The sequence below is a fragment of the Falco punctatus genome (assembly GCF_963210335.1).
Source record: "Falco punctatus genome assembly, chromosome: 1".
Classification (NCBI taxonomy): Eukaryota; Metazoa; Chordata; class Aves; order Falconiformes; family Falconidae; genus Falco; species Falco punctatus.
In genome coordinates, this window is record NC_137580.1 from 78,299,162 (window position 1) to 78,318,131 (window position 18,970).

Consider the following 18,970-nt stretch of genomic DNA (forward strand, 5'->3'; position numbering starts at 1 on the left):
GAACTGGCTGCATGCCTAGCAGGGCATTGCAAGTCACTCTGGTCTATAAGAGCAAGCACAGAGATCTTGGGTCTTTGACAGCCTATGCTTCTCATTTCAGTTAAATTTCTAAAACAGAAACCCAATGAATCTCGTGTTCCATCCATCTATCATGGGAAGAGCACTATTGAAGTCAATGAGCAATGGCATTCAATAGAAACAAAATAGTGAGAGCAGATATTGAATTTACATGTTGACTTATGTCTTTGCCTTATCTATATATGTCATGACTGGCCTTGAACCTAGCATTTCAGTGCTGTGAAGAGGGTTTTGCTCTTCACTTTCTTAGGCTAGTCTCTTTTGGATATAATGATAATGGTAAGTGAGTGCGGAACTAGTCCATTAGCAGTAGCACTTTGTATCTACATGAAATTTCTTTTTTTCCAAAAAGTCAGATGGAAGTAAGAAGTTATATGTTATATACACTACATTTTGTGTGCCTGCAATGCACAGAACAGCTGCCTGAGAGAAGGCAACACAGATGAATGGTGTCAGTCTTTGTTTGTCTTTAAGTACGCTTTTAAGTAAGTCTTGAAGTATGGAAAGTAATTAGCTGAGCTGAGGTGAGAAAAATAGATACAAAGTTCATAAGTAAATACCTGAAACTGCAGAAATGGAACAACAGTTTTTGAACAGTTTTTGTTGTGTTGAGTCTTTTTTTTAACAAATATCCATGAGAAAAACATTGGGAAAATGTTTAATCCAGACCAAAGCAGTATATCATAAGACAAAATGTCTTTCTTTCTTAAAGAGTATCTGGTTCTCAGATGCAGAGACTACAGATGAGGTCTTATGAGATAATTATGGCCATACAGTTTATGCTGACTGATGAATAGTGTTCAGACATCCTCCCTGTTAAGAGAAACAAGTGATGGGAAAGCAGGTGAACGTTTCTGAACCAGAGCTTCATAGTCTTCCGTGATCCAAGACTGATCAGCCAAGGTTAGCATTTAGTTGTGACATGACTCAGCCTGTGCCATAGCTGTAAATACCCACACCTACACATTGCATCAGGAATATCAAAGCACTTCATGTATACAATCCATTTAACAAAATACTGAGCCATATGAGCATAAGTACTTCAAATATGGTTCAAGTAATTACCACTTCACATGCTAAACTCAAGGGTTTATCTACATTAAGGACTGCAGAAGTAAAAGTATTTCCTTTGTGATAACAAATAAATTCATTGTTCTGATATCATCCAGGGCCAGGATAGTTAAATAGCATTAGTCAGTGCCTGTCAACTCCTTGTATAAAGTAAGCTACATTAAATCCTATAAAATACTCCTTTACACAGAAAAAACCCTCATTCATTATGAACATTGCAATGTGCATATTCATTCTGATCCGTGAAAGAAATGTAAACATTGCTCTAATTCTATGCGTATGAGAGCAGGACACAGTGAATCACCTTTTGGAACACAGAAATCATATGGAAATAATTGTTTTGCTTGGAACCTGAGATACATACAATACGCTGTGTAGTAGTGCAATGCAATATAGTGTTGTCACTTTGCATCTACTTCTTTAGAAGAAACAACAGAGAAAAGCAGTAGTTTTTCACCCAAATAAAACAATGAAGTGATCATGGCAAGAAACGGTTTGGCAGGACTAGTCAATGCCTCCTATAATTACAGTTTACTTTTTGCACAGTCTTCACCAAGGGTTCCTCTAAGCATCACAGTAAGGAATACCTTCTTCCAAAGAGACTTGCCATTGAATGCAAACAAGTATTGCCAAAACAGGTAGGCAGACCACAAAATTTTTCACAGGCCAGAATTTCACAAACAATAGCCTAGGAACCACTGAGGTTCTGCAGAGTGCTTGCTGGTGGCTTGCAGAAATTCAGCTGGTAGTGATGTTGTCCACTCCTATTTTCTAGCAGTTGAGTTTCATTAGAAGAGATCTGGAAATACAAATGTGCTGGTTTGGGCTGGGATAGAGTTAATTTTCTTCAAGATAGCCAGTATGGGGCTATGTGTTGGATTTGTGCTGGAAACAGTGTTGGTAACACAGGGATGTTTTAGCTGCTGCTGAGCAGCACTTGCACAGAGTCAGGGTGTCACCTGCCTCCCACCCACCCACCAGCGAGCAGGCTGGGGGGCGCAAGGAGCTGGGGGGGACACAGCCGGGACAGCCGGCCCCAGCTGACCCAAGGGGTATTCCAGACCATATGGCGTCACACCCAGCACATAAAGCTGGGGGAAGAAGAAGTTCAGAGTGATGGTGTTTGTCTTCCCAAGTCACCATTACATGTGACGGAGCCCTGCCTTCCTGGGGATGGCTGAACACCTGCCGGCCGAGGGGAAGCAGTGAATGAATTCCTTGTTCTGCTTTGCTTTAGTGCGCGGCTTTTGCTTCACCTCTTCCACTGTCTTTATCTCAGCCCAGGAGTTCTCACTCCCACCCTTCCGACCCTCTCCCCCATCCTACCATGGGGGCAGTGGGCGAGCGGCTGCATGGGGCTTGGCTGCCGGCGGGGTTAAACCACAAGCACAAAGCAAGCTCTCCTAAAGCTGACCTGCTATGGAGACAGCTGCTGGTGGTGTCACAAGTGAGGAGCAGCACATGCCATTTACCAAGCAAGTTCTGGTTTAAAGTTCTGTAAAAAGCCAGCAAAGAAGTACATCAGGTGACTTTTCCTCCGATGGGTAGAAGTCTGGAGAGGTCCAAGTCCAGGGAGGGCAGGAGGGGAAAGGACCAGCCTGGAAGGAGGCAGTTGCAGTCAGGCCATCACACCAACATGCTGCATTGTTTAAAAGACAGGATTTGCCCCAGATACACAATTGTGTTTCCTAAACTTTTATGACACTACTGAATGTATTTCCCTCATCATTTTTAAGAATTAGTTTGCCCATCTGCTATTCCCTCAGGAGGTTAGATATGGAGCTCTTCTAATGAACAAGAAGTTCAGTGGCCATAAAACTATTAAGCAGCCGTTTTTCAAAACCATTTCAAAAGATGTCTATCTAGGTGTTTAACTACACCAGGAAGTAAAAGATACGATAAATCCACTCCACACATTGTATCTGTATTTAGTGTATGTTTGCTTTCTTCTTTCTGTGAAATTTTATACATGATTTCTCTGCTGGTGATATTTTACAGAATAAATAGAGGAGATCAAATAATAGAACTAAAAATCTCCAGAATTATTTCTTCTCCTCCCTCCCTTTCACACTTCCCATTTTCTGCCAGTTCTATGTAATTTCTACTTTTTTCTCCTTCTAGTAAATGTATATCCTTTTAAACTCAACCAAAGCTCTGACATTGATATTGTTGGGGTTTTTTTCTGGTGAACCATTGCTAATAAAGATTCTACAGATCAAAAATTTCTGTTACTTACAGAAACATAAGCCATGACTCACACATTAGGTAATCAGTAATTTCCATAAAACCTAGTATTCTTTTATAGGTAGGATACACAAAGTTTCTTAAATTTCAGAGATTAGCAGGCACACACCCTCTAAACGTTTATTATAAACTTTCTCCATGTTTTGTTATTTGATTGTTTTCCTTTTAGGCTGCAATTCTGAAGTCAAAGGTATCATCTCAGTCTTACTTTTTATTTGAAAACCGGAAGGCAATAAGAATAATTTAAGAAAATTTAACATGCTATTTAAAATACTTTTCTTGTTAAACTAATACAGCAATTACCTGAAATTCAAAGACCTTCTGTTAATGCATGGGATACTAAGAGATAATATATTTGATGGCTATAACAATTAGCTATTTTAATTCTCTAGAAGCTTCAATGAAGAGCCAAAATTTGAAATTTACAGTAGTCTTGTTAGGTGAAAAAGACTTGTGTTGATCTCCTTCACTGACGTTCTCTTGAAATACTGCATTAAACTCCATGTTTGTGAACAGACCTAGGAGGAACCCTCTGTAACCTTTTAAAAGTGGTATCTCATTGTGTGATACACACACACAACTGAAAGAGAATTAAAGCAGATGGTGGAAACTCGACCCCTGCTTAGATGTCCTATGCATATGAATTGTCTCATCTTGAGATCTCTGTGCTATTGTGAGCTCTGTGATAACATTAGGATTAAAAGAAAGGAAGCAATGCAATAACATCTCGGGTTTGGCAATTCTAAAACTATGGCTGCTAGGAAAAAAGATAATGTTCAGTTTTTCAGTTTTTCAGCTCATTCCTGAAAGCAGCAAGCAGATTTTTTTTTTTTTTTTTTTTTTAACCCATGAACATTTATAATCAGTTACAAATAATCCATTTGCTATGCACTTGGTCAGAAACTGGGTTGACTATCTGTGCAGGGCAGTAAAGGAACAAAAAACTGGCTACTTGAAGTTCATGGTATATGAACAGGAAAAGCAGATTTTGTCAGGCTTTTTCCTGAGCATGGGAAAGGGTTGGGAATATACTATTTAAATGGTAATCTGATTCTAGACATATTTCCACCACACCGAGTAGGCTGGCTGGTAAGGTTGCCTCGTTCAATCTTATGTTAACTAGGAAAACTCACATAGCAGTTACAAAGAACTTAAAAATGCAAGCAAGTGGTACAAATTAAGCATAGAGTATCTGGGGAAAAAAAGAAGTGGATGTAAATTCTCAGCCTATTCTAGAACAGTTCTGGTTTTAGTTATTTTAGTATAAAATCAAAACCCACCAACACAAAAATCTCCTTTCCAACAGCAGCAGCTCCAAACAGTTCAGATCTGAGCATAAGATGTGGCCATTCTGGATACCAATACAAGAAAATTTTGTGCTTAAAGTCAATGTAGGCCAATAGTAAAAAATAATTTCAGTATGGCAGTTCTGATACTTGCACTGATCCCTGATTCCTATAATTTTGTAATAGGGTGGTTAAAACTGAGTATAATTTAAAGCAGCCTTTAGGCTCTGTATGTTGACTTTCAGGAAGTTACAGTGCTTTGTACTTTGTAAATCACTATTGCTCCGGGATGCAAAAATTTATACTCATCAAAGAATTACTTGCTTGTGGCTGAGGAGATATCAGGAGTCAAAAATAGTAGATCTGTAAAGCTGATGGCTTCCCATTTGGAAAGGTTAACACCTGGTTCATGGTATACTGCCTGCCCATATCTCGTCTCCTATGCTTTCAGTAGCCCACTCTTTACCAGAACTGTAACTTTTTCAGAAAGTGCAGAATTATTGTCTTTTTTAGGCAATTGGCATTCAAGATGTATGCACTTGTAGATTTGAAAAAAATGAAAATTTTATGTCTTAATTACATTTGAAGTTAATCTACATATTAAAAACTGAAAAAATAAAATTAAATCACTGTCAAGGTCATGTTGCCATTCCTGTCTGCAGCTATTCAAATAGATGACCCACCATCTCCAGAGCCTCTGAAGTGATTCTTCATTCTAAAGCTTGCTAAATTAAACTTTTTCCTTAGAAGGGATGGCAGGTAAACAATCTTTTTGATTCTTTTCTCCTTGGTCCTGAAACATTTTTCCTTATTTGGATACACACTGGAAAGGTCTATTAATTAATAAGTCTTACAACAGAAAAATCAAACCAAAGGAGACAAGGAAAGACCAGGATCATAAAACTATCTTTAATTACATCAACACTTCTTTCTTGCCTTGGCTTTTGTTTGTTTTGGGGTGTATATTTATGTTTTTTCTAAATACACTTCTGAGGTTAGGAAAGCATTTATAGAGACAAGCTTTCACATACCACCTACAAATGATACCAATTAAGCTACAATGATATTTATATAGTGCCTAGCTAATGGAAAAATCCATCGCTTTGTAAAGAACTTGGTCCACGGTGATGCTGCCAGTGATAGCTATACAGGGGGCTCATTTCCTTAGGGGGAAGATCAGCCAACCTCCCAGCCTTGTTAACCTGCCCAGATACCTAAACCCACTGTGAACAAACCAACCCTGATGGAATACCCAATAGAAGGTTTTCCCATCCTCCACATTTCACTTTAAAAGCAGGTTTTAAAGTGAAGACTCCCATTTTTCATTTGAGGTGAAGGAGCTGTGCGGTTCTGTTACAAGAAATGTCACGGGGTGATCCTGGTGGCAGCTTCTGGGTGTGCAAGAGGAAAGGGAACATCGGTGCATGTGTCTGCAAGACCACGTATGTGCTTTTGATTTTCCTGGTTGTAATTGTAAAGTATGTAATTTGAAAATATTACAAACGTAATAAAATGTACTTTTCACCTCTCTTAGTTCATATTTTTTACCTAAGAAGCTACCTCAAGAAAATCCCATGAAACCTAGTGATACTAAGGAAGTACTAGGGGAAGTGATGAGGCTAACAACAGCTGTGTATGATCTCCAGGGTTTGAGGAAGGATGCCTTTTAGTCTGCTGGCTGAAGGATGTGTTTGTACTTCAGTTGTACGGATGCATTATCCAGCTGTGCAAATCTCCTCTAACACAGAGCTCTAACTTTCAGGACCTTTTTCATATCAAACTAGTTATTACAGGACTGGCAAGATCAAAACACACTTTTGAAGCTTTTTCATTTCTTCCCATTAACTTTGTGAGCAGCAGTTTGGACACTATAAGCCTAGGTAGTGCAGGGACGAATTTTTGCTTTTGACTATCTTGCAGCAAGTGCAGTGGCACCTGGTATAACCGAGTAGTGGAAATTTTCATAGAACAGCTAATGTGTATGGAATTTGAAATTCACAGGCAAAAGAATAAAATCACTCAAATGCTGTTGCTCTCTTAGTACTATTCACTTTTTTTATTCTTCTTTCCTATATTTTTATATTTTGCCAGGTAGCTCTTCTTCTGGCTTTTCAGAACTTGGCTTCATTTCTCTTTTCCTTTTTTCTGGTTCCAGTCATTATATTAAGTCAATTTCAGATTCCCTTCTTTTGTTGTCTTATTATCATATTTAGTTATTCAAAAGTGAAAGCAGAGTGTTACTTTGTACTGATTTTATACAAAGAATCTACTCATAGACTTATTCCATGGAAAGGTCTAGAGAACAAAAGGAGTGTCAGGCTCGTTATAGGACAATGTGCACTGCAAAGAACTAGTTCTTTGTGATGAATATGAGTGTGAAGTGAAAAGGAAAATGACAAATGTTCATGCCTAACATAAACCAGAAGGTTTCTGCCAAGATATGGGACATATTAAAAATGACTTTAGGAAGTTTTAGAATAAGGGAAAGAAACACATATATTTGGGGGTGGGGTGGGGGGTGGGTAGGCAGAAGTCTACATTTTATTTTGTAGAAAATCAAAGCTTAATGTGCCAAATTCAGGTGACAATACACTTTCATCTGTAGTCAGTCTTGAAGTAATTAATATGTGGTTGTTCTTACGCCATCAGTACTCAGTTGACACAATGCACTGGGCTTCACTAAGGTTATTGGAATGACTTTTTCCCGTGTTATTTCATAGGAAGTGCTCTGTTGTGGGCACAGAGAGAGGCAGGAGACAGTTCCTTTGTCAGTTCTCTGTAAGCCACTCCATTTCTATCTCACTACAACAAACTGGTTATTCCTTACCAGAAAAGAAAAGTGAAAAAGAAGCAATGAAAGATGAGGCAAGTTACCTGACAGCAGCCTGCACTATTGCTGGGAAGTAAAAGAGAGAAAAAAATGGGATGGATGAAGTGGAAAGGGGAAGAGAGCAGGGAGCAGGGAAGTGAAAGGGAAAAAAAAGGAAAGATCTGACAGGCAGGAGGAAAACTACAGGGAACTCCTTAAGAGTGCTCATCCCATCTGCTTGAGAGCTCCCAGCGAAGAAAATAGGACTGCCTGCTTGTGTGCAGTCCACATGAGAAGTCCTGTGAGAGAGGTTCCTTCTCTGGCGTTTTTTTATTTTTCTCAAAAACAATAACCTGAAAAAAGAATGAACCATAATTTTTTTCTCCATATGAATTTTGAGCTAGGTTTCCATTATCTAGCCATGATTTCTCTGACTAGATGAATTGAGGTTAATGAGGTCGTTGTAGCTCAGTATTTATTTGCATTTACTAAAATTAAGCAACACAGTTTAGCGGAGCAGGGAGTGGGGGTTGCAGGCTTTTTATGATGCATTAGAAAGCCAACTTCAATCAGTTCTTTGCTGATGAGCCTATTCAAGTTTTCCAGAATTCAGTAACTGCTGAGAGCCACATTCTGTTGATGATAATACCTTTGCTCTCTAGCACATTCATTTTAACTCTATGTGAACCAAGCTGAGAGGTTTCAAACTAAAATGATCCAGGAACAAACACTGAAAGCAAGAAGCCCTACCTTGTTTACAGTATGATCAGTAGGCGTTTGCCATGGTAGGTAATCAGAATAAAAGAACAACCTTCATCTGTACAAACCAGCATTTGCAAAACTGAGGTCAACCTAATTTTATTTGCAAGCAATGCTCTTGCTTTCTCAGTGATGATGATTCAGTGCCGTGGTCCGTTTTCTTTTGATAAAAAAGGATTTCTGGAATAAAGTTCCTTTAACTGCTCACGATAGTTTCCCACAAGAGTGGATCCAGATGTTTGTAAAAAAAAAATTCCAAAAGACAAGCTTCATGAAATCACACAAGAATGTTTTCATGAAATATCTATAGAAGTGTGAGAGATTATGTGTATAGGAAGTTGTATCTCATTTGCACTCTCATAGCATCCAAACATCTGAAAAATGAATGGAAACCATTGTACTTGACACAATGCAAACAGAATCTCCTTAACAAAAAGCAAATGAGTAATATTTATAATGACATCGTTATGCAATTTTATCTAATTTAGAAGATGAGAAATTTAAATACTGAATGAGAACTACTGTTATGTACAAGAATAATACTTGATCTTATTCTCAATAATGCTAAGACAACAGATAAAATGAGTGCCTCAGATATGACTGCCAACGTGTGCACAGGATTTTTCTTCTCACACCATTTTAACAACTGAATTAAGCTGATATTCAGAGACTGTGTAGAAAAGGGTGCCATTACAGCAGTGGACTGCAGCGCTTAAAACAGACATTTCTAAAAACTAAGCAGTTTAGAAATATTTTTTTTTTCTGTATAATAACTGACTTACAGTATCAGTGAAAGGCTTTTAAATAGCAGGGAAATCAGTTTGGGATGGCTGCATTGTCTCAGCACAAGTTTTCCACCGCCCTCGAATATAGCTGTGTCTTCCTAGCAGTAAAAAATGCATTGACTAGGTGAATGACCTAATCTTCATACATCAAGTTTCTTATATATCAAGAAATAACAAAACTTTTGCTAGACCTGAATTCCTGTATCTGCAGGAACCAATCCACTAATCTGAAGTTAAATTGCAAAAAAAAGGCTAAAACTTGCACATTATGGTGTTTGCTCCCTGCACTCCTAATTCCCTGTGCTCGGCAGTTGCTTAGGGAGCTCTCTGCAGCTGCCTTTCCACCGCCTGCCGGCCTGCCCAGGCTTCCTTGGAAGGGAAATCAAGGCAGGATGGAATAGCGTGCATTTGCAGAGCTCATCCAAGACAAAGTCAGGGTGCTGTCAGGGCGCACACCTGGAGCAGAGAGCTGAAACAGGATTCCGGATCACGCAGCATAGGCACAGCCAAAGTTTAGTAGAACGCAGGACAAATGTTTCATAACAATTTGCTCGGGACAGGAAGGATGCCATAACAATTTAAATTAGAGGAGGATGCAAAGAGTTCTCAATTACCCAAGCTGGAACTTGTATTTAAAATCGAGCACTTCCTAAATATGACCAGAAAAGAAACAAATTTGTTCTATGGCCAAATATCACTGCCTAAAAACAGCTATTAATACCTGATCGGTACAAACAAGCATTACATGCATCTTCCAACTGAAAATATGAGTGTTGGGCAAGAAAGCAAATCCAACTGGCAGGAGGATGTTTCCGCAGGAAGCCTGACTGCCTGTCACCTGCAGTGAAGATGAAGGCTGTGATTCCTGTTTATCTGTCACTGCTGTTAGTACCTTTGCAGTATTTCTGTGGCTTTCCATGGTAAACGACCATAAGAACTTTACAAAACTGTCTTTCTGTACAAGGTACAGGCATACTGTCAGAGGACACACTGTAAATCTAGCCTGCCCTTCAGGAAACAGCAGTTTACCAAGAAAACTTACAATAGCAGCAAAAAAACCCTTTTGATTCTCAGAAAGTTTGTGTTCCAGGACAGCTTGCTTGCCTGTCTATGAAGCCTATGAAAGGATGGGGAACCTGTGCTTTCATTCATTCATTGAAACAAAACCCTTCTTCAAGGCAGACTTGAAACTCTGCACAAAACTTTCCTTGGTGACAGTGTGGACATTACTGCTGATAAATACTCAGATCTGACTGACCAAAGCTGTGTAACAGTAAAAATAGGATATGTACTATTTGAAAAGGAGTCTTTCAGTGGGAAAGGGCAAAAAGAAAACTTTTTGATATTGGTACCCTTTTGAAATGTGGTATATTTGCAAACAGCAAGACACATGTTCCTAAGGAAGGTGTTTATGACCCTTAAGGATAAGTCATTTCTAAATTAGATGATTTAACATTGTTCAGAAAGTGACAAATTGAGCTAGATGTGGATAAATCACTGAAACCTCCTCTGAATATGATAGAATTTTTATAAGAGGTCCAGTAGACACTTTCAGGCACATCAGTGGTCGTGTTTTCCACAGTGTTTTCAACTCCCTATAGCAAGAACAAGTGAAGCAATAAAAGAATGCTAACTAGGTGGCAGAGGCATCCAAAACCCACAGTTAATTTCAGTTCAGATGTATTTTAGATAGTGCAAAATTAAATTAACTCTTCAGCTGGCAGCACACCTTTTGGCGCTTTGATCTTAGGTAGCTCATTAGAAGATCAAGTGTATGATAACAATTTTTTTCAGGTTTTTGAAATTCTCATCTGCCTTCAGGAATGATTGTCATTTCTTGCTCTGTAAAACCTAATTTGATTACTAGTGCCATGGATCAGGTGACTGTCACCTTTCTGTGTCATGTGCACCTCCTCTGCACTGGAATGAAAAGCTAATGTATTCCTCATGTGAGTCTCCAATAAATATCATTGAATGGCAATACTGAACAGGTATCATTATGGAGTGGAGTGGAAATTACAATTACAAACGAGAAACATGATGAAAAAAAAAATATCAAAGCTGCAAAGCCAGGCATTATACTTAAGGGAAGAATTGTTTGCCCATATCTTGAAAAAAGACGCACAGCATAGCCCCATCACCCCCTTGTTCAGTAATCCACCAGCTAGAGGTGAACTGAGCCAGCAAGTCCATGAGGTCTCTGGTTGACCAGATGGAATTGAAAAGCTGAAAACCTAAATGGTCACAGTACGACAGCCAAAGGTCTGAAGTGGAGCACCGCACAGGTGCAACAATGCTGTTTCTAGTGCCAGTGATAAATGCAAATAATATCATTTGGGCAGCAATAAACATTATATGACTGTGTTAGGAAGACCACAGCCAGCAGCTGGAGGGAGGTAACGCTTCCCTTCTGCTCAGCACTGGTGAAACATGTCTGAGTGCTGGGTTTAGGTCGGGGCTCCCCAGCACCAGGGAGACGTGGGCTTACTGCAGCAAGCCCAGCAAAGGGCTGCCTAGGTGATTAAGGTACAGCAGCACCTGGCCTGCGAGGAGAGGTGGAGACAGCTGTGACTGTTGCAGCCCATAGGAGAGGAGGCTCAGGGAGGCCTTATCCATGTGTATAAATACCTGATGGGAAAGGAAAGAATAGGGAGCTGGACTCTTTGCAGTGGCATCCTGTGAGAAGATGGGAAGCTGTGGGCACAAAGTGAAATACAGGAAATTCCATTTCAACACAAAAAAAACCCCAAAGTTTTTTGCTGCGAGGGTTTTCAAACAATACCTTGCCTACAGAGGTTTTGGAGTCCTTACCCTTGAAGGTACTGAAAACCCAACTGGATGCTGTCCTGCGCAAGGTGGCTCTGCTTTGAGCAGCAGGGTTGGACTACCTGAGGTCCAGATGTGCTTTCCAGCCTCCATGTTTCTGCAGTCCTGTGATCTGCCAGCACCTCCAGTCCCACGGGGCTGGTGCCTGAAGCCATCAGGGCTGAGCCATCTGTTGCGCGGCACCACAGCTCGGGGCTGCAGCTTTCTGCATTTTCAGAAATGTCAGTTGCCATGGGGGAGATGATAAATTTGAGAGGTGCTTCTTTGAAGACATCTGATTTGGCAAACTTGATTTAAATACAGCAGATGCCAGTAAATGGCAGTTTAGGAGTGCTAATTTTGCTCTGAATTATCATGCCCTTGTATATATCATGCCTATGTATATATACATATATCTTAGCATCATTACATATAATATAATCTTGCTATTTTATTGGTTAATAAAAGAGACCTTTAATGTAAAGAAGAAACTGAATAAAATGTAGCCATTTTTAAGTGGGACATAAGTGTTTCTTGATGGAAACATGATATCTTTTTAGTATTTGTAGCATCTTACGGAAGAAATTTATCTAATTAATTTTGTTTAGAGAACTAACATTTCAATGGCTAAAGTGAAATGAATACTGCCTTATATTACTATTTTAATTAATAAAATTTGAAATACTATTTTCGTCTTCCAATTAATCACTGCAAATGTCTTACTCCTAAGTGCTTTCTTTATTTGGTGCAATTTTGCAAGTCATTACTTGTAGGCACACAGCGATAGGTGTGATAGGGACAAACAGTGGCTTTTCAAGAAGTCTGGGAGACCTTTTGGTGCTGATGATCCCGTCGCTCACCAAATGTCCAAATTCACCTTTCTTGCCTAGCATTAGTTTGTCACACTGGGCCCAGCAGCTTTACACCGCAGTGATCATCATATCTAAATTTGCACAGCCCACCCTGAAATAAGCGGCTCTTACTCCTTTTCGGCACAGGAACTTGATAATGGAATTCATTTACATTGGTGTCTCAGAAGCTGGTTTGGCTTTTACAGAAAAAGCTGGTTCCCTGAGGCAAGAAAAGTAAGGCTGAGCAGCAAGAATTTGGCTAGTTTGCAGGTGAGGGCAAGCATTAGCAAGATCGTGCCTTGCCTTGAGACTAAGCATTGTTTCTGTAGGCAAGAGGCTGCGCCAATACATTTTCTATTAATACAATACTTTTATGAGATGTGTAGTGTCCTAGACTATTTAGCACTTGATTAAGTTTCACGTTGCTTGTCAACAACTTCAGAAATGTCAACAAAATGGGCTTTGGCAGATTATTTTCAGCTGACTAACCGGTGGTTGAAGAAATTCATCAGTTCTTTAGGTGACAGGTTTCTCTTCTTCTGTCACGGCAGGGAGGGATGCATGGTGTGAAGCAGATGTATTTATTAAATCGTTTTTCACTTCTGGCAGGCAAGGAGGCAACAAAACAGTCACACCTGGAGCTTTGATAACCTAGCTCATGTAGAGCTGGTCTGTTCAAAACCACTTGCAGATGTGCTGCTTTTGTTTTGGTTGATTTCAACCCTCTCTCCCTCACCAGTTTGTGAAGCTACAACAGCGAGCTACGAGAAATTACACCCGTTCATCTCTTGCTGTGTAGGTACGTATGGTGCTGCTCCAAACTCATCCCCCAGCTCACAAAAGCTGTTTCTTTTGGTGAAATCTGTTCGCTGCCATGTGGCTTGACAAGGCAGCTAATCCTGCTGTGAGGTCAGTCACTGTTAATTGTCCTACAAGATAATTGTTTCTGACCCTGGGCTTCCAAACACCAACCACTGTTTTCACACTGAGAGTATGATGAATGCGCTATGGCGTTCATGAAGATTTAAAAATTGTGGAGTTGCTCTGTTTCAATGGTGGCACACAAGAATCAAGAGTATGATTTCAGACCTGGGCAATGCTAGCAAAAGTGTTTTATGAATTAGTGTTCTAAATTGAACTTGGCTGTCCAATATTCTGAAGTTTTTTGAACGATTCTTGTTTTCTGTGCCAATTGGGGAAGGTGCCGTTCCCCTTCTGCCATTGCTTAGCTATTGGTTTCAACAGTCGCACCCCAAAGCTGCAGGAACAATGAGTATCTTGCAAATGGTGCATAGTAGCACCAGCAACAAGTAAACCAAAGCCGCAGTAAAGTGTGAGTAAAACGAATGCGGTAGCACAGGCTGGCAGGGCGGGCGGAGGAATGCTTGGGGGGACACACGAGTCACCACAGCCCCTTGCCACCCCTGGTGACACCGGCTCGCAAGCCGCACACGGCGGCTGCTGGCTCTGCGCAAACCGGCGCTGCCCGACATCCGAACCGCGCGGCGCCGCACGGAGACGGGGGGAGGCGCACGGCGGCCGGGCACCGCCGGCCCTCCGCCGCACCGGGCACGGCCGGGCACCGCCGGCCCTCCGTCGCACCGGGCACGGCCGGGCACCGCCGGCCCTCCGTCGCAGCGCTCCTCCGCCAAGCCCCGCGGAAGACCCGTGGCCGCGCAAGGGGCGCGCCGTGCCAGCGGGGGCAGCGCGCCTCCCCCGGTACCGCTGCCGTCCCCAGTGCCGCCCCCTCCCCCGGTCCGGCCACCGCCCCCGGTGCCGCCCGCCCCGGCCCTGATTGGGCCCGCGGGGAGGCCCCTCCCGCCGCGCCCCCGCCCGCCCGGGCGGCCCCGCCGCCGCGCCGCGCCCGCTCCCCAAATACACCTTGGCGGCGGCGGGGAGCGCACGGCGCTTGCCCAGAGCCCTCGGTGGGGCTGCGCGGCCGCGGCGGCCCCCGCCATGGTGAGTGAGTGGCGCCCGGGGCGCGGAGCGGAGCGGCGCGGCGGGGACCCTGGACAGCGCTGGGACGGGGCGCCCGGCCGTGCCCGCGGGGAGCGGGGCTGGGGGGCCGGGGCGGTGTCGGGCCCTGCCCGGCCGTGCGGTGCGGGGCTGAGCCCCGGGAGCGGGCGGCGGGCGGTGGTGTCGCGGGGAGCCCTCGGCACCCCGAGCCCCGCTGGCGCCGTGCCCCCGGCCAGGTGCGGCCTCGGGCGAGATAACGGGGTGGGGAGCGGGCCGGGGGCTTCAGCCGCCAGGGGCAGCAGCCGCCAGGGGCACGTCGGCGGCCTGTGTGCATCCTCGGCTTTCTAAGAATTCGCTGCTGCTGGTGCCCGTCGAGCTAATTAAACCCATTCAGGCTCGATTTACTGCATTACACCTGGGTGAGGCTTCTTACCGGGTTTTCACAGTAATTAGCACCGTTGCACTGCATGAGTTAGACACAAAACCGGCATTTAATCACATGCTCGATGCTCTAACAATAACTTCATTTTTGCATTTGCTATTCCAATTCTTTTTTTCTTTCTTTCTTTCTTTCTTTTTTTTTTTTTTCCTAGGAAGAATAAATGAAACCACAAGCTGTGTCATATTCATTATGACTGGCAGTTTACTTTTTTACTTTTTTGGTCGGTTTTCTTAGCTCCACTATTCTTTCTCTGTGTGTGGGGTGGGGGTGTTTGTTTTTTTCCCAGTACTTTAGGCTTGTAATTCCCTTTCTGAGTGGGTGGAGTTGTTTCTGTGGCTAAGGTTCAGCTACCATTACTCGCCTAGGCCTAGCAGTCCCTTTGTAAAATTATCTTTAGTATAAACACGAGACACTTGAAAAGTTTTTCTTGTATGTAAAGCATCTTACGTATTCTCTCAAGCTTGATGTAATGCTGCTCCTAAAATGGCTCTATTTTAGCAACTGGTCACTTAGTCTGTGTCTGTACTGAGATGACTTTCTGAGTTCAAAGGGTGAGTTCTACGTTCGAAGGGTGAATTAACAGGAAAAAAGTCCTGAGCAAGGCAGTATTGCTAAAACCAAGTGTGGTGGTGCAATGCACTGCTCGTGATACTGTGTTTGGGCTGTGCACCTTCACCGGCCTGTGGGTGACACGGTGCTGTGTCCAGGCTGGTCTAAAGGGAAATGGTAATGCTTTTCAATGGGTGAAATATTAGCAGGAAAAAAGAAATTCTTATCCACTCCAGTTTTCCATTGTGAAGCCTCTGAATACAGAATTACAGAATAATGTAACAGAGTGACTTTGCGTAACAAGTGTTAAGGCTTTAATTATCTTTCTGTGAATAGAACAAAATGTTTGACTTATTTGGAAATGGTCTAATCTTACAGTTTTTCCCAAGACAAAACTCCCAGTGCAGCCAACTCCCTTTTCATGTAGTTATGATTAAGATTGTTTCCAAACTACAGAAAGTAGGTGCAAGGAAGCATACACTTCAAATCGCATAAACAGGTCTGCTGCTTTTCTAGGGTTAGGAACAAAAGGTTCATGCTCATGCTGGAAAGAGATTCTGGTAACAAACTATTTTACATAATTAATCAGAGAAGTTAAGCAATTTAAGCAACCAGAGAATGCATGCAAATGTGTTACAAATGCCAGCATGGGAAGTTCTCTTTATTGTAGAGAAGTTTCTTCCTTGGATTGTGTTGCTCTGGGGTGCTACGTATGGCCATACATTCTGCAGCTGTGATGACTGTTCTCTTTGCTTTGCCAATAGCAAGAACCTTAAATGAACTAGGTGATTGTGAGGAAGCATAGGGAATGCTGTAACAGTGAAATAAAAGACTTTATGCTTCACGTTCTCAGAAGAGAAGAGCAACTGCTGAAATCATGCCGGTGTAAAGCAGGCAGGAAAAGCAGGAGAGGAGAAAGAAGGAAATCGCATCTTGAGATCTCTTGGTTGTATTTTTTTTTTTTTCTGGGGAGTTACGTAGCTTGCAGCTATTGTGAATCACGACAGTGTAAGATCGTGAGGCAAACATTGGAGGAGAAAGTAAGTGATTTAGTTTTTCTGCAGTGAGTTTCTTACCCTTTTTTGACATTATCAATAAAATGGCTCACCATCCCTTCTCCCCCTGGTTCACTTACTGGGTATTTGCTTAAATTATTCAATTAAGTTTTCAATGAACCATTAAAAATGAGAAGTCAAGGTTAGTCTTTAATGTTGTGTCCATAAAAGTAAGTACTGAGTCTTGTATGTTTGTCTTATTCTGATTAATGCTTTCTTTAAAAAATGTTTTTAAGCATTCTGTGACAGTCTGTTTCAAAACAGATCCCATAGTGAAATCAAAACATAAGTAAGAGTTTATAATAAAATCTAATGCTCAAAATATCAGTAGCAGTCAAAATCTGGTTATGTCATGTAATAGAAGGCAAAATATCACAGCCATTATGAAGATAAATGCCATCTGTTTGAAATTCTAAAAGAGAGAGAGGGGGAGAGAGAGGCTCAAAATAAGAATCCAGGAAGTCAAGGTAGAGTTTGTAGCAAATACAGTTGTTTTCCTCTTAACTGAAAGTTGTTGTTGAACAAAAATATGTGGTAAATTGTATCTTAGTTTAAAAAAAAATAACAAAGCACCACAGTAATCTAAGGAAGCAGACACAACCTTCTAAATTATCAACAAGAAAATATTTATTAGAAGGTACTGCCTGTATTTTGTATCCACTCCGTAGACATGCAGCAAGTTTCCTTTTCTGATACAAACTTACTCATTTAAGAAAAAGTCAGTCTGGGTAAAAAGACAACTTAAAATAGTTATTGGAAGCCTCAGGGTGTGTTTGAATGAATTTTGTTGTAATGGTATTCAGAAAACATTATTTCTCAGCTTGCACATTTTATTAGCAAATGAAAATGGAGCCATGGAGAGCTGCCATTAGTTTCTTTGCTAGAATTCCTTGCACATTTTGTACTATTTCATTTTTAAAGACCTTTATTGTCTGTGGTTTATTAAAATTCACGACATTTATTTAGATGCTTAGCATTGCATTTCAGATTATTAGCATTTGAAATTTAAATTAAGCCAAATTTGACATACTTTGAATATTCTTTTCTGCACGTTTTGAGCATCTGAGATACAGTTCTAACATATATGATATATATTCAGCAAGTCTTGCATGACTAGTTGTACCAGGAGTGGATATTCAAGTTTATCATTGAACAGATATTATATTTTTAAGTTAGTGTTCAGGGCATAAGCTTTGTTCAAGAAAGCAACACAGGACAGAATGTTAGTATCTATTTAATTCTAAATTTCTGATAGGATCTAAGCATGTGCATAAATGCACTACGGCTTCTAGCTCATGATTTGTAATAAAGGCAACAAAATTTGTTAAGAGAGTGCAGGTTTTTGTAAGGTTTTTGCTTATAGATCCACCTGCTATGAAACAATCAAAAAGACTATGTTAATATCTCTAATGAAGTCTTTTACTTCTAACACAGGTATTGACTGCAACTTACTTAGCAATATGCTGTTCTTCTGGGTTTTTTGGTTGTCCTACTCAGGTGATGCCACTCTTAGGTCGGGGCTAGTGCTTTCGTGTCATTTTGGCTCCTGGTTTATGGCTTGTAGCTCACACGGGATGCTTAGTTATTTGTGTGGATGGCAGAGTCTGGAGCAAGCTGACATCTGCTCCCCTTTCACAGGGGTGCAGGTTTCACTGCTGTCAGTTGTTCTGCTGCTTCATGACTGAAGTCAGAGCAAATACATTCTCTAGGGGTTAATTTTACTTTACCGTAGAGAGACGTCGCCAAGTCCTGTTTGTGGCTTCAGGCCCCAAGTAAATTTGAGCTTTAGGCCTTCCACAGACCTTCAGCCTTTGAGAGAATCCCACCCCATCAGAGCAGTCTTTTGTGAGACTCACTTCTACTTATTTTTCATTGCATTTTCTATCATGTGATAGTTCTGTTAAGTGGAATCAGTGCCCTTGCTAAGAATATTACTGCTTTCACGTTTAACTGCAGAGTATTTTAACTCATGTTATGATTTGATTGAAGTGCCCGGTTCCGCAGCTCAGACCCTCGCCGGAGCATTAGGCACCCTCCCTGCTCCTTGAGCTCAGCGGTGTTGTGGTAGACATTATTCTTGATTTTACTGCTCCAACTCCTTCAATTAGTTCCTTTGTGTTACTTAAAGGCCAACTTGTGAATTGATTTCCTTCTTCCACATTCATACTAGGAGTTGCTGTTCCAAGAGGACGGTGCTCTGCTAGCAGAAGTATTCAAACAAGCCTTGTGCAAGTCAGCACCAGTAGGATGATTTCTTACAAGGAGCACGCGAGGCCTGGA

At 41.5% G+C, this 18,970-nt stretch overlaps 1 protein-coding gene across 3 annotated transcripts in view; it reads left to right on the forward strand.

Moving 5' to 3' along the window:
* The first annotated feature begins 2,645 nt into the window (after positions 1-2,645).
* The window catches only part of GUCY1A1 (guanylate cyclase 1 soluble subunit alpha 1), a 48,550-nt gene continuing 32,225 nt past the window's right edge, over positions 2,646-18,970 (forward strand). For 2 of the 3 annotated variants that reach the window (XR_013927760.1, XR_013927761.1), the window contains exon 1: positions 2,646-14,647. The gene's annotated coding sequence lies outside the window, so the exon portion shown is untranslated. The remainder of the gene's footprint in view (positions 14,648-18,970) is intronic. The other variant, XM_080385231.1, reaches the window with a different exon arrangement.